The sequence below is a fragment of the Carassius carassius genome, chromosome 10, assembly GCF_963082965.1.
Source record: "Carassius carassius chromosome 10, fCarCar2.1, whole genome shotgun sequence".
NCBI classification, from domain to species: domain Eukaryota; kingdom Metazoa; phylum Chordata; class Actinopteri; order Cypriniformes; family Cyprinidae; genus Carassius; species Carassius carassius.
This window is the reverse complement of record NC_081764.1, coordinates 20,035,505-20,050,424: the sequence shown is the minus strand read 5'-3', so window position 1 is coordinate 20,050,424 and position 14,920 is coordinate 20,035,505.

Below are 14,920 nucleotides of genomic sequence, written 5' to 3'. Positions count from 1 at the left end.
CTGTGAAAGAGATATCGACCCGGCAAGTTTTTCTGTTTTAGACGTTTTATGTTTTCTGCAACACAGGCTAGATAACGGGAGTCTACTGTCAACTTAAAAAGTTTATGTGGCTGCTATTGTTTTGTTTCATTCCCCAGTTGACAGGCAATCAATCAAGAGGCATGCACTGATGGTCAGATTTCTCAGGGAGGCGAGGGGATTACATCCCCCACACCCACCTTTAGTGCCACCATGGTACCTAGAGCTGGTAATGAAAGCTCTCCCTCGAGCACCATTCAAGCCCTTGAGCTCTCTCTCTCTCAATACTGGCTTTGGCTAAGTACAGAGGTGATTGGCTAAGTACATGCGTTCTCAGTGGACTGCAGTTGTCAACCTTGCGAGATGCAAAGGCTCACAGGATTTATATCGACCACTCTTACATCTTTAGACAGTCTGACCAGATCTTTGTGTGTTATGGTGTCTGTAATAAGGGACGAGCAGTGTCTAAGTAGAAGCTTTCTCACTGGACAGTGGATGCCATTGTGTCTGCTTATGCGAGCCAGGGACAGGAATGCCCTTTCAGCATCAGAGCTCATACAACGAGGGCTATTGCTTCTCATGGGCCTGGTCTAAAGGCACGTCTATTCAGAATATATGCTCTGCAGCTGTCTGGTCCTCACAGAATATTTTTGCCAGGTTTTACAAGTTGGATGTTCCATCCTTGGCATTTCAAGTGCTTTCAGTAAGTGACAAACCACTTTTTTCTAGTTTTATTACTTTGCTGCTTCGGTGCACAGTTTATTACCACTTATTGCTGTTGACAGTGTTTAGGCCTATGCACATTTTTATATGTGTCTTTGTTATGTTGCACAGCATTACCATGCTTAATTTTGCCAGGTGTAGGAGCTTGAAGGAGTACGAAGAAGGCAGATATCAAATAAACCGTATTTTATTTAATACACTTAGGAAATACCAGGAGAAAAGAACCTCTTTACATGATGAAGACAGAACAAAGAATCCGAGGAAAGGCAGGGATATTTATCCTAAATCAAACAATAGACTAATAAGATGATAAATGAACACAGGTGGAAACTAATGAATGATGATTAACTAAATGAGAATTTGAATAGAAACAAATAAGGGCAGACAGGAACTAAACAGAAACAAAAATGTGACAGTATGCTAATATGGTATACATGAGTTAGGACATTGGAAATATGTCAGTATTTGCATGTGATTTGCATAATTTGTGACAACTGGACAGTTTATTTTATTGGCTTTATCCTATAAGGTTTCAGGAATTTCTAAATTTTCAGTATTTTCTGTATGGTGTATGGCACATAGTGCACTATACAGGGGATAGGGAAAGATTCAGAGAGTGTAAATATGGTTTCCCTTGGCACAAAAGAAGTCTGGTTTTGCGTTGTGTCACGTGAACTGCCACAATGCACACACAGTCTGCTCCATTCCAGAGACACGATAGCACTTGGATCATATGCATTAATCGGCACAAAAACGGGGTATGTAGTAGACAGTATGCAGTGCATGGGGCGCCGCACATAGGGCACCATTTTGCCAAAATCATTCTGTGAAAATTTTCTGTAATATAACATCATGATAAATAATCAAAATCAAAACAGCTGATCCATCGAAACCATTATGTTTGTATCTTTATTTCTGGTGGCAGCCATTATCTCCCTCTGGTTGATCTTGGGTGTCTTATCTGTATAGTCTCATAATAATCTGAGAATTAAGCCCCAGACTGTTTTTGTATCTAATTATTTGTTAATTAATTGTTTTTAAATATATATTGATATCACATCTGTCATTACTTTAGTATCCGTCTGTGAGAACCCTCTTGACTAAATCAAGGTGTTGAAGGTACATCTCGGTGTGAAAGGCCCCAGGTGGCGTAGTAGAGCACCCTACCGACAATACCTTCTTGTCACTTTACTACTGCAGGTCACATATGCATCATAAGTAACAATGATCTAAAATAAGCCAGAACCCCTTTCAAAGGAGCGCACATAATGTCATGTTGCCACGGGTTTGGCTCAGCCTTTTCCATTAAACTAATTATGGAAAATCAGTCTATTGCTGGTTTTATGGTGTTTTGGAACTTGACAGGTAAATCTAATTTATTACACACTTAAGCTTAATTGATTGCCTTCATGGGTTTAAATGAATGAGGTAATAAGCCATGTCTTTGTTTCAAGAACCTGGAAGTGAACTGGGAAACGAGGATAATGACCAATGGGCAGAGAGAAAGCGAACTTGGGTGTCATATCTGTTCTGTATGTTGTCAGCTGCATGTTTTTTTTTTTAATGCTAATTCTGTATAAAAAAAAAAAAACACCTGAAAATATTTACATTAGGGTCCTAAAGTACCCACATCTCAAAAAAAAAAAAAAAAATCAAAATCATATATAAAGCTAATCAATATTTGATATCAAATGTATTTCCTTGCTCACAAGATGCTTATTGGATTCTGCACAAAAATGCTAACCAAATGATTTGAAATTCAATGATTTTCAAAAATATAATTGGTAATGTAAAACGCAAGCATTGGGGGATGTAACGATATTCAAACGGAATGAAAAACCGTAATACACCACCCTGCACCTGACTGAATCCTGGTCAGACCAATAATTCTATTGACTTAATTCTCAGGTTAAGTCTAATGCCCCGTGGATACATGAACCAACAGAATTATATGGTATGTACAATATTTGTGTTGACAGGTTTTGTCTGAATGAAGTTGTCGGAGCAATATTCTATAGATCACCAGTTCTGACTGTTCAATCACTAATTTGCAATTGGATTTTGCTAAAAAAAAAAAATAATTAAAAATACTCTTGGCTCTGAGCACCAGTTCTAGCAGTCCCTCAAACCCGAAATGAGTGTTGAGACCAACAGCAGCATCTCCTCTGTTTTGATTTGCATTATGATGTCCTTTAATATGCAAGGAACTAAAGCTATAGACTCACAATAGGAACCTCACACTATGAACTCTATTTGCCAAAAGAACACAGATGAATTCCACCTTGGTTGTAAATGTTAGAAGAATTTATCCCCTCAGGTGTGGGGTGATATTCAGGAGTACACCGCTGTAATAGGGGTTGGAAATGGGTTAATTTAGTTTTTGTGAATCAGAGAAACTGATGTCTTTTGCCACAGGCAGACAGCGCAGGAGAAAAAAAAGAGAGAAAAAGGGAGAGTGTGGGAGCAAGAGATTGGAGGTGTTACTGTCTGTGGTACAACCCCTCCTCTTTCTCTCTGTTTCTCTCTCTCTGTTTTGACAGGGTATCATTGTGATTAATGCAGCTTTCTTTTTGTATGACCTCAAGGTCAAAGGAACAGAGGAAGTGAGGGGTGACACTGAGGGGGGTAAAGCAGTGCATAATTCACTCCTGCAACAAACGCCTTTCTGCTGCTCTTATCTGAAATGTAATCAAACTTGCTTTAATGCAACTGGCTTGGAAGAACCAAAGATTGGTGGAGTGGGTAATTAGTGCAGTAAGCATGAATATAACCGACACACAGCAAACACATGATTCACACCATACAGTATATACAGATATATAGGGTACGATGGGGGAAGATGGTTCCTTAAAAACAGTGTGTATTTACTCTGAAAATATAACCGATATTGAAAATTTTAGCATGTGCAGGATGATGATGCATCAGCCACTGTGTTATTGTAGGAAATAAAAGCATTTGCTGATTTAATTATTAGGGTTGGTGGGTGATCTTTATCCAGGAATCAAGATACATAATAAATAATTGTTTTAAGTGTGAAAATATAGGGAAATTAAAACAGAAATTCAATAACAATGCACTTGACAAGGTCCCTGTAATAACCAGGACTTACTTTAAACATAATTTCATGATGAGTGATGTTTTGCTAGTAAAAGAGCAGGAAAAATACCAAGCAAGTGTCTCAGAGCCAGCAAAATCTATCAAAAGAGTAACTGTTTCATCTTACACCGTAAGATGCAACATGCATAAGTTATCACAATTGGCGTAGCCAATTGGAACGGACCATGTGCGGGCCACTACACAGAATACATGCTTTAATTAATATGCTATGTATTCAAATCCTCACTTACCAAGCTTTGGGACTTACAGGCCTTATACAGTGAATTCCAAACAATTATCTTTGCACCCTTTGAAGGGTGCTTCGGGAAGGGGATGGCATTTGTAGGGACATTCCAAACAAAAGTGAACAACTGAATCCCTTTACAAAGTATCCTTGCACAAGTCTGTTAGCACAGGTACGCAATGATCACTTTAAGGAAGTGATTTCCATTTGTGATCACATGATCTTGGTTTATGAGTGATTACGAGTTGTTGCAATGCATTTTGAAGAAAAGTTGCAGCTGATTTCTACATATACTTAAAAAAAAAACACTTCGAGTGCTTTGCCATTCAAAGGTAGCAGGGCCCAGGGATGCTAATTTCCATTTAGAATTTTTTAGCATACTTCTTTGCACCCAATAGCAAGAGCTACTGTAGCAGGCTGAGCCAGAGAAAGTTTAGCCCATGAATTAGTTGGTATGGGAAAAGAAATTCAGAGTTACAAAGGTGCAAGCCAAAATTTTAACAATTGCCAAAATACACAGACAGATAATAGAGTAAAACAATGGTAAACATTGGCAATGGTTTTACAAGATGGAAGATTTTGATGGATGTTTGGGTTTCACTTGATATGGCAAACTGTTAGAGTGTATTCTAGACAGGTAAGCTAAACTTTTAGTATTTACTACCCAGTAACGTGCGGTGAAATATTGTCATGGGTAGGCTGTGACCTATCAATGTGTGGAATATATGTTCATATATTCATTCAGTTAATTTAGCAACCCAAGTTCATTTTAGGCATCATCAGATCTGCCTGCATTCAGCAAAGTCAGTCATGTGAGGCTAATGCACAATCAAATATAATAATCAAATTAATGGACACATCTATCTTATGACTTATACAACAAACAAATGTTTTGTGCGGGACACAGAGAAGGAGGCGGCGCGGCAGCCTAGTCACTCCATCAAAATGCGCAAACGCGCACAGACAGCCACGGCGCGCACACACACACACTTTTGGTCTGGTGACGGCGCACCAGGCTACAGTCAGAAAACATTGCGTCGCCAGTACAGCTTTAAAGTACAAAAACAGCTTATTCGCTCCTACAAACTGCTAGGCGCACACACCGACACGCAAGTATACTAATATTCGGGAAGCGCGCGGATTGAGTGAGAGCGAGTAGATCACGTGACATGAAGCAAGCTCGGTCTCTGCCTCAATGTTGATAATTCAAGACAGCATGAGAACTGACTGCGCATGCGCAAATCTACATAAACCACGTTCTATGGACCAAAGAGGCACCGCTCACCTCTGCCTCAATGGCCATGGCTTTTGAATTTCCTGCATGAAACAACGGTTTTTAGGAGCAAACAATGGCAAAATGAGTATATTATGTGTATTCCTGAAAATTTTTGTTACAAAAAATAATATTTGGAATAAAATTAATGCAATTAATAATGTGGTGAATTAATAAAGCTCTTGGAATTAATAAATGTAATGTCAACATTTCCTTTGGTGAGGCACTGCCTACCCTGCCTACCCTGACCGCACGTCCCTGTTACTACCACTAGTAATATGTGTAAAGATTAGGTTTAAGGTGAATTATATCGTATCGTAGGGAAGTTGTGGCCTAATGGTTAGTAATTGTACTCCAAAGGTTGCAAGTTTGAGTCTGAGACTGGCAGGAATTGGACCCATGTGCAGTTTATTGACAGGTAAACCAGATACAAAACAAAGTAATCAAGACAACAATCCAATGAAAACATAACACTCAAAGCAAAGGAAGCACATGACAAGATCACATGATGAGCAAAGGGAGTCACGTGGCACAAAGCAGGAAACATGGTTGACAAATTTCTAAATAAAAGACATGGAAACACGAACAAAATCCTAATACTGACGTGGCACACCCAGTTCCCAACCGATTTTAATATCTGTGATTCAGTCAATTTCCAATAAATTGTCCTGTCCTACATTTTTTTCTTGTGGAAAAACGTTTCACTCAAAATAAACAAATTAGAAGTGCAATGGATTGCAAAAGCCATTCATGTTGACTTTAAATTATATGACCAAGTTCATTACTTTTCAGTTTTTTTTAACTGTATATATATATATATATATATATATATATATAGTTTTTTAACTATATATATTATATATATTTATTTCAGTTGGCCACTTCAGAAGATTCTGTACAAAAACAGGATCATCCTAGGACCCCAATATGTACCAGTTTGTAAATGCCTGTTCAAAAAATTCTTGAAATGTATTCTAGATTATATATCCAGGTCATCTGGTGCAGCACCCCATCACTCTCCTTCTTGGTCAAATAGCCCTTGATGCCTTCAGTGTGACTCTACAATTTTTATAGTCATGAAAATAAAGAAAACTCTTTGAATGAGAAGGTGTGTCCAAACTTTTGGTCTGTACTATATATATATATATATATACATATATATATATATATATATATATATATATATATATATATATATATATATATATATATATATATATAATCTAGAATACATTTCAATAATTTTTTGAACAGGTATTTACAAACTGGTACATATTGGGGTCCTAGGATGATTCTGTTTTTGTACAGAATCTTCTGCAGTGGCCAACTGAAATAAATAAATAAATACAAACAACAAACCCTAAAACAGAGAAATAAAAAATGGCCACTGCACACATCAATCCATGAATTCAAGAAAAGGGTAGATATGTGCATATGCACATAAACAAAGATGAACTCCCGTTTAACCTTGATTTTTATCAAAACACATTTCTGGATCAATTTTTTTGTTGGTTCTGTAAAAACACGCTTATCAACCTGTCAGAATGTAGGGTTAGGACTACGATTCAGGACATGAAAAATGCTCCTGGACCAATAAAGGATAGGCTACTGATCTAGGAACAAATTGTACTTGACTAAATCTTGTGCACTTTACAGTGTTACTGCTGTGATAAGATATGACAAAATAGCTTGTGTGTTCACTAACAGCCACTTCAGAGCAGACACTTGAGTTCCAAGCATCCTTAAGTATTCAATTACTTTTCATGCACAAGTAAACAGAACCATTATAGAACTTCAGCATAGGCTTTGAGATTCATAGCATGGCATGATGATTAGATGGGCAGGCTCTGACTGAATATCTAATGCATTCACACAGTGTTTCTGTGTGATTACTTTATGCTGATATAAATCACATCTTTCTGAGTCAGACTTAAACAGCTCAATACTTACTAATAACTAAGTGAGTCTTTACCTTTGAGTCTGCTGTATGTGGTGCCATCCATTACTCTTAGACTGGTGTCTGTGTTGCTAATGTTTTCTCTCTCTCCTTTCTTCCTGGCTCCTTATTTTCAGTCTGAGCACACACACACACACACACACACAGACGTGGGCATGCGTGCACACACACACACACACACACACACACACACACACACGCACACACACACACACTCATTTCCTGGGTGTCATAAATCTTTCATTCTGCCGCTTTCTATAATCCCTGAGGCGTGCTCCCAGGAGACACACACACAGACACACACAGACACACTCACACTCACACTCACACTCACACACACAAACACATACATGCCCATTACATTACACCAGAGGAGAGAGAGGGAGAGAAAGGGCAAGAAAGAGGATGACAAGTTGATGCATACTGCAGGACTGAGCTTCAGAGCAGCTATTACTAGACTTCTTTTACAAAAAAGCTTGAGAGACAGTCAAAAAGAAAAGGGAAGACAATTCTCTTTTCTTTTGTTCTTGCAATTCTATACCCTCCACCTCTCCCAGCTATGCCATGTCAGACTCACACAATTTGCAAACATCTTCCTCTGTCTCATTATGAACAGTCAGACACATCAGAAGCACTCATGGGAGAGGATTTGCCTTTAGGGGAACATGTTCACAGTCTCTCTAATGACTATATAAAAATTACGCAGAATCTAACCACTGTTAGTGACACAACTAATGTCATAACAAGCACAGTAAACATATATAGGAGTTATAAAAACATCTGTGAGTTTTCCACCATGTAATTTAACTTTCTTAATTATATTCGTGTTATTCCATGAGACTAAAAACAAAATAAATTTGAGCATTAAGTAATGAAGTGTTGTTGCACCAGCCCATAAAATACACAGTCTATATGATGCTACCGATAACAAAGTGATATTACATTACAGTGAAGAGAACATGAAAGACAGAAAAAGGAGGCATGATAGGCCTATTTTTCTAATAATTACAGCCTGGGGAAGTTGTGGCCTAGTGGTTAGAGAGTTTGACTCCTAACCCTAGGGTTGTGGGTTGAAAATAATATCACATTTACTTTATAACAATTCAAAATACAGATTTTTTGGTTGAACTTTATTTTACAGTATGTGCACTTACCTGTACTTTATTTACATAAGAAAGTACTGATAATATAAAGTAACTACATAGATTAGGGTTAGGTTAAGGGGTAGATTAAGAGTTAGTACATAGTTATTACACAGTTATTGTAGTTACTATAACAAGTACATAGTATGTACTGTACGGAACAGAATGCTACCAATTAATCTTTTTATTTGTTTATATATATATATATATATATATATATATATATATATAATTTTTTTTTTTTTTTTTTTTTTTTTTTTTTTGCAGCGCAGACAAGAAAAAGGTTTGCAATTGAAGCACTGAGGGAGATAGAAAAAAGAAAGCAAGAACCACCAGCATATTGGTAAGGTCTTTTACCTTTCAGAATAGAAGGAAAGAACTGAAATCAAGTGGTATAAATTTACAGACACCTAAAGTGGCCTTGACTATCATCTACCAATCCCCAAATATGTTTCTGTGTTTTGTCTCCACACATATTTATGCGTTATAGTATTCTGATAACCACTTCTGAAACACAATTATAGTGAGTTATAGTGTGTGCAGAAAGTGGGGGAATGGAGGGAGCTCATCAGTATAGCTGTGGTCTAGCAGTCTTGTGTTGCTGCCTCTTGGAGGGTGAAAATGGAGAGGACAGAGCAAATTTCACACTTCTGCCACCATTTTTTCCAGCTATACTTGTTCGCCAACTCCAGTCCCTCTCTCTGCCCTCATTTCCCCATCCCCCTGTTCCCACGGTCAGAAAATGACAAAAGCACATACATTTATCTCCAGCTAAACCAGCATACTATCATCCACATAATGATAGAAAAAGAGAATATCAATTTCAATGCTTCAGCCACAGTCACAGAGCTGTTTCCATATGCACAGGGACAACGTTTGCTTAATTGGAGATGCTAAATGGCCTATTTATCATGTGTTCAACACCTCTCCACCAGGACATGCCTAATTAATGCCCATAACTGCATAATAGGATTACAATTATGTTATTTAGATGCAACAACACAGTGTTGACATGAACCCACTCTTGTTCATGTCAGATGAACGTAATTTTAGCTTCTTAACAGTATTAGAACCAGCAGGATGCCTCATTTCACTGCCTTTTTAGAGCTAATCTTTAATTGCACATAACAGGATGAGGAGGTGTTTGATTCCAATTGTTATGTTTGAATGTTTATTCCAAAATAAAGCAGCGTTAATGCCTTTGTTTTTGCATTATAACACCTTTAGAATACCCTTATAATGTATCATAAAAACGGGCTTCATAGAAAGTGTTACTGGAACAGTTTAGGTACTGTAGGTTTGCAGGAAAGCAGCATTTACAGATGTAGGGGTGCCAGCCATGTCTTAGCATGATTGAACACACATTACTGGAGCTGATGGGCTCATATCCCAACTCTTCCCAAATGGGATTTTACACAAGAATGAACTGTGAAAATCCATATTTCCATGATTGCATCCCTGCATTTTAGCAGGGCAATTACTTTGCCCTCTAACACTTTACCTCAAATTAGAGAGATGTTCATGAATGGGATGAGAGCGAATTCATTATTGGTTGGGTTGGAAGAAACACATTATAAATGTAGCAGAAGTAAGCTATTAAAGGAGAATCAGACATTATCAATGTGGTAATATCCGAAGAGTAATCGTAGTTAACCAAATAATGAACTATCAATCATAGATCACTTAACAGATGGGGGTTGGTGCTCTGGAACAAAAGTGTTTACACAAACACAAGAAGGAATATTTTGGTAATAATTCAGCTGGGTCTTCTGTAATTTGGAAACATACAGGAAATATACTTTTGTAGCAAATTAGCTCAAAAGGCAAATATTTAAAATGAATTGTGTTTTATAATTATAAGTTATGATGAATTATTAATACTTCCCTTTGAGCTAATTTGACAATTTTGATTAAACAACAAAAACAACATACTATGCTTAAAGGCAACTAATGAATCCCTATCCACAATCCATTTCTTATGAGCAGATCTCACAGTAAAATGAGTACCTTCAGTAATAGTAATTAGTAATTAGTAGTAATTTCACCTAGCAGCACCATCATCTGTCTTTCTTTTCTCCATGTTTAAAAAAAAAACATGTATGAAAGAGCTTCTATGCTGCTATTGTGATGGAAGTCTTTGTGGACGACGGGGGAAAAAAAATAACATGCTAGTCTTTCTGTCATGATATCATGAAGCATTGCAGACGCCAAATCGGTTGTCGCCCCCTATGACACTGAAATTATATAATCTTGCATCCTGACGCCCATTGTCATTTACGAATCCCCAAGACAACCTATGTCAAGCAAATTGTGGCAAAATTGGGCTTAAATTGTGTAGTCTGAACAGGTGTTAAAATCACCTGCTTAATTCTGTTGCAGATATAGAAATTCATACATGATTATAACCATGGTTATAGTCACACAGTCAACTTGCTGTCAAGTGCTCACAGACCAGCTTTGAAAACTCCAGTAGTGGCCCATAGAAACAACCATTAATAAGTAATTTACGTATACTTATGTATGGTTACATGTTCCTAAAATTCAAGATATGAGGGGAAAAAAGCCCCTTTATGGGTTTTTGTCACATATTTATATCATAAGATATATGTAGTTTAATCACATGGGCAAGAATTCTCTTTTTCCCCGAACATATGCTCAATTGCAAATCTGATAATGATTTTATACAACAGTTCAGTAAACAAGAGGTTACTATTGTGTTACATTTTAGACACAATATTGTCAGTATTGTCTTAATTTCACAGACAAAAATAGTTCCAAACAAAGCCACAACAGAACTTGTTCGCCTTTCTTAGTAACATGCAGTGGTGTATCGCTAATTAATAAATCGTTTTGAACAAATCAAGTGAGCAGTGTCCCATTCATAAGGGCTGCATCCGAGATTGCATACTTCAATACTATATACTATGCAAAAAACAGTATTGCCCAGTGTGACGAATGGGGCGGGGCCGAGAGACGTGGGAATGGAGCGAGGCCGGTGGAGTGATTGGAGATGAGCGACACCTGCTCGACCCACCGGTCTCGAGTCCCACGGAGGAGATGGAAGGATATAAAACTGGAGCGACGACAGTGAAGGACGAGAGAGGACCAGGCCTGGGTTTTAGTTTGTTTTTGGTTTTTATTTGTGCGCGTCAGTCGTCCGTGAGGGGCTGATACGCTGTTTTGTCTTTATTTTGTAATTAAAGTTTATATTTGATTGTCCGCCGGTTCCCGCCTCCTTCTTCCCGATGATTATGGAGTTTTAATTCGTTACAGTGGTGCCGAAACCCGGGAGAAGGAGGGACACGCTGCTGAAGATCCCTCGCCGCTGTGGTGCTAATGTACCGGGAAACTACATTACTGAACTATGTCTGAGTCTGAACTACATTCTCTCCTGAAATACTTTTAAAATTACATTTCATGACATAATAACAGTAATATTTTGAAAATGATCCGAATAAATGGTGGTTGAATCACAATGCTGCATGAATTCAACCAATCAGGATGTTTAGTGCCCAAGTCCCGCCCCCGAAAGTTCCGGAACTTTAAGAAAGTACTACCTCACCAGCAGGGACTTTCTGAGGGGCATTTTTTTTACCCGGAACTTTATTTAGTTCCTGGTTCCTGCGTTGAAAACACACCAAGTACCGGCCCAAAGTCCCTAGTTCCTGGGTATAGTTCCTGCGGTGGAAACGCGGCTATAGATGACCTACTGCTTTCGGTGAGATTCTCACAACAGTAAGATAATTGTCAAATAGAGTGACAGTCTACACAGTCTCTATAGTGTGATATCTATGTGAAAGAGTCTCTATGTGCTGAGAATTAGCTGACCTCTGTGACGTGAGGCAGCTAGCAGACGGTCGGTTTAGCCAGTCTGTCTGCTTCCTGACCTGGGCCCCAGTTAGTCAAGTATAAACACTAAGACTATTTGCCATATTTCTAGAGAGAAGAGTTGCGCCACCCCAGGAGGGATGAAGACCATCTCTTTTCAACAGGTCAGGTCTGCCCCAAAAGCTCGTCCAATTGTCTATGAAACCTATGTTATTCTGTGGGCACCACTTAGACATCCAGCCATTGAGTGATGACAATCTGCTATGCATCTCGCCACCACGGTAAGCAGGGAGGGGACCAGAGCATATTACAGTGTCTGACATCATGCTTGCGAGTTCACACACCTCTTTAATGTTATTTTTAGTGATCTCGGACTGGCGAAGTCGAACATCATTAGCGCCGGCATGAACAACAATCTTACTGTATTTACGTTTAGCATTAGCCCGCACTTTTTTTGCCAAGATGTCAGGCGCTCTGGCTCCCGGTAAACATTTGACTATTGACCCTGCTTACTGTGGTGATGAGATGCATAGCAGATTGTCATCACTCAATGGCTGGATGTCTAAGTGGTGCCCACAGAATAACATAGGTTTCATAGACAATTGGACGAGCTTTTGGGGCAGACCTGACCTGTTTAAAAGAGATGGTCTTCATCCCTCCTGGGGTGGCGCCACTCTTCTCTCTAGAAATATGGCAAATAGTCTTAGTGTTTATACTTGACTAACTGGGGCCCAGGTCAGGAAGCAGACAGACTGGCTAAACCGACCGTCTGCTAGCTGCCTCCCGTCACAGAGGTCAGTTAATTCTCAGCACATAGAGACTTTTTCACCTAGATATCACACTATAGAGACTGTGTCTGTTCCCCGAACTAGAAAATACAAAAAACGTCCAAACCAAGTTAAGATTAACAATTTAATTGAGGTTCAACAAATAAAAAACAGAAGCAATATGGATAAACAAATGATAAAGCTTGGCTTATTGAATATCAGATCCCTTTCTACGAAAACACTTTTTGTAAATAATATGATCACTGATCATAATATAGATGTACTCTGTTTGACAGAAACCTGGCTAAAACCTGATGATTACATTATTTTAAATGAGTCCACCCCCCAAGATTACTGTTATAAACATGAGCCACGTCTAAAAGGCAAAGGTGGAGGTGTTGCTTCAATTTATAACAACGTTTTCAGGATTTCTCAGAGGGCAGGCTTCAAGTATAACTCATTTGAAGTAATGGTACTTCATATAACATTATCCAAAGAAACAAATGTTAATGATAAATCCCCTGTTATGTTTGTACTGGCTACTGTATACAGGCCACCAGGGCACCATACAGACTTTATTAAAGAGTTTGGTGATTTTACATCCGAGTTAGTTCTGGCTGCAGATAAAGTTTTAATAGTTGGTGATTTTAATATCCATGTTGATAATGAAAACGATGCATTGGGATCAGCATTTATAGACATTCTGAACTCTATTGGTGTTAGACAACACGTTTCAGGACCTACTCATTGTCGAAATCATACTCTAGATTTAATACTGTCACATGGAATTGATGTTGATGCTGTTGAAATTATTCAGCCAAGTGATGATATCTCAGATCATTATTTAGTTCTTTGCAAAATTCATATAGCCAAAATTGTAAATTCTACTTCTTGTTACAAGTATGGAAGAACCATCACTTCTAACACAAAAGACTGCTTTTTAAGTTATCTTCCTGATGTATCCAAATTCCTTAGCATATCCAAAACCTCAGAACAACTTGATGATGTAACAGAAACTATGGACTCTCTCTTTTCTAGCACTTTAAATAAAGTTGCTCCTTTACGCTTAAGGAAGGTTAAGGAAAACAGTTTGACACCATGGTATAATGAGCATACTCGCACCCTAAAGAGAGCAGCCCGAAAAATGGAGCGCAGCTGGAGGAAAACAAAACTAGAGGTATTTCGTATTGCTTGGCGGGAAAGTAACATATCCTACAGAAAAGCATTAAAAACTGCTAGATCCGATTACTTTTCTTCTCTTTTAGAAGAAAACAAACATAACCCCAGGTATTTATTCAATACAGTGGCTAAATTAACGAAAAATAAAGCCTCAACAAGTGTTGACATTTCCCAACACCACAGCAGTAATGACTTTATGAACTACTTTACTTCTAAAATCAATACTATTAGAGATAAAATTGCAACCATTCAGCCGTCAGCTACAGTATCACATCAGACAGTGCACTATAGATCCCCTGAGGAACAGTTCCACTCATTCTCTACTATAGGAGAGGAAGAATTGTATAAACTTGTTAAATCATCTAAACCAACAACATGTATGTTAGACCCTATACCATCTAAGCTCCTGAAAGAGGTGCTTCCAGAAGTCATAGATCCTCTTCTGACTATTATTAATTCCTCATTGTCATTAGGACATGTCCCCAAAACCTTCAAACTGGCTGTTATTAAGCCTCTCATCAAAAAACCACAACTTGACCCCAAAGAACTAGTTAATTATAGACCAATCTCGAATCTACCTTTTCTGTCCAAGATACTAGAAAAGGTGGTATCCACACAATTATATTCCTTCTTAGAGAAAAATGGTATATGTGAGGATTTCCAGTCAGGATTTAGACCGTATCATAGTACTGC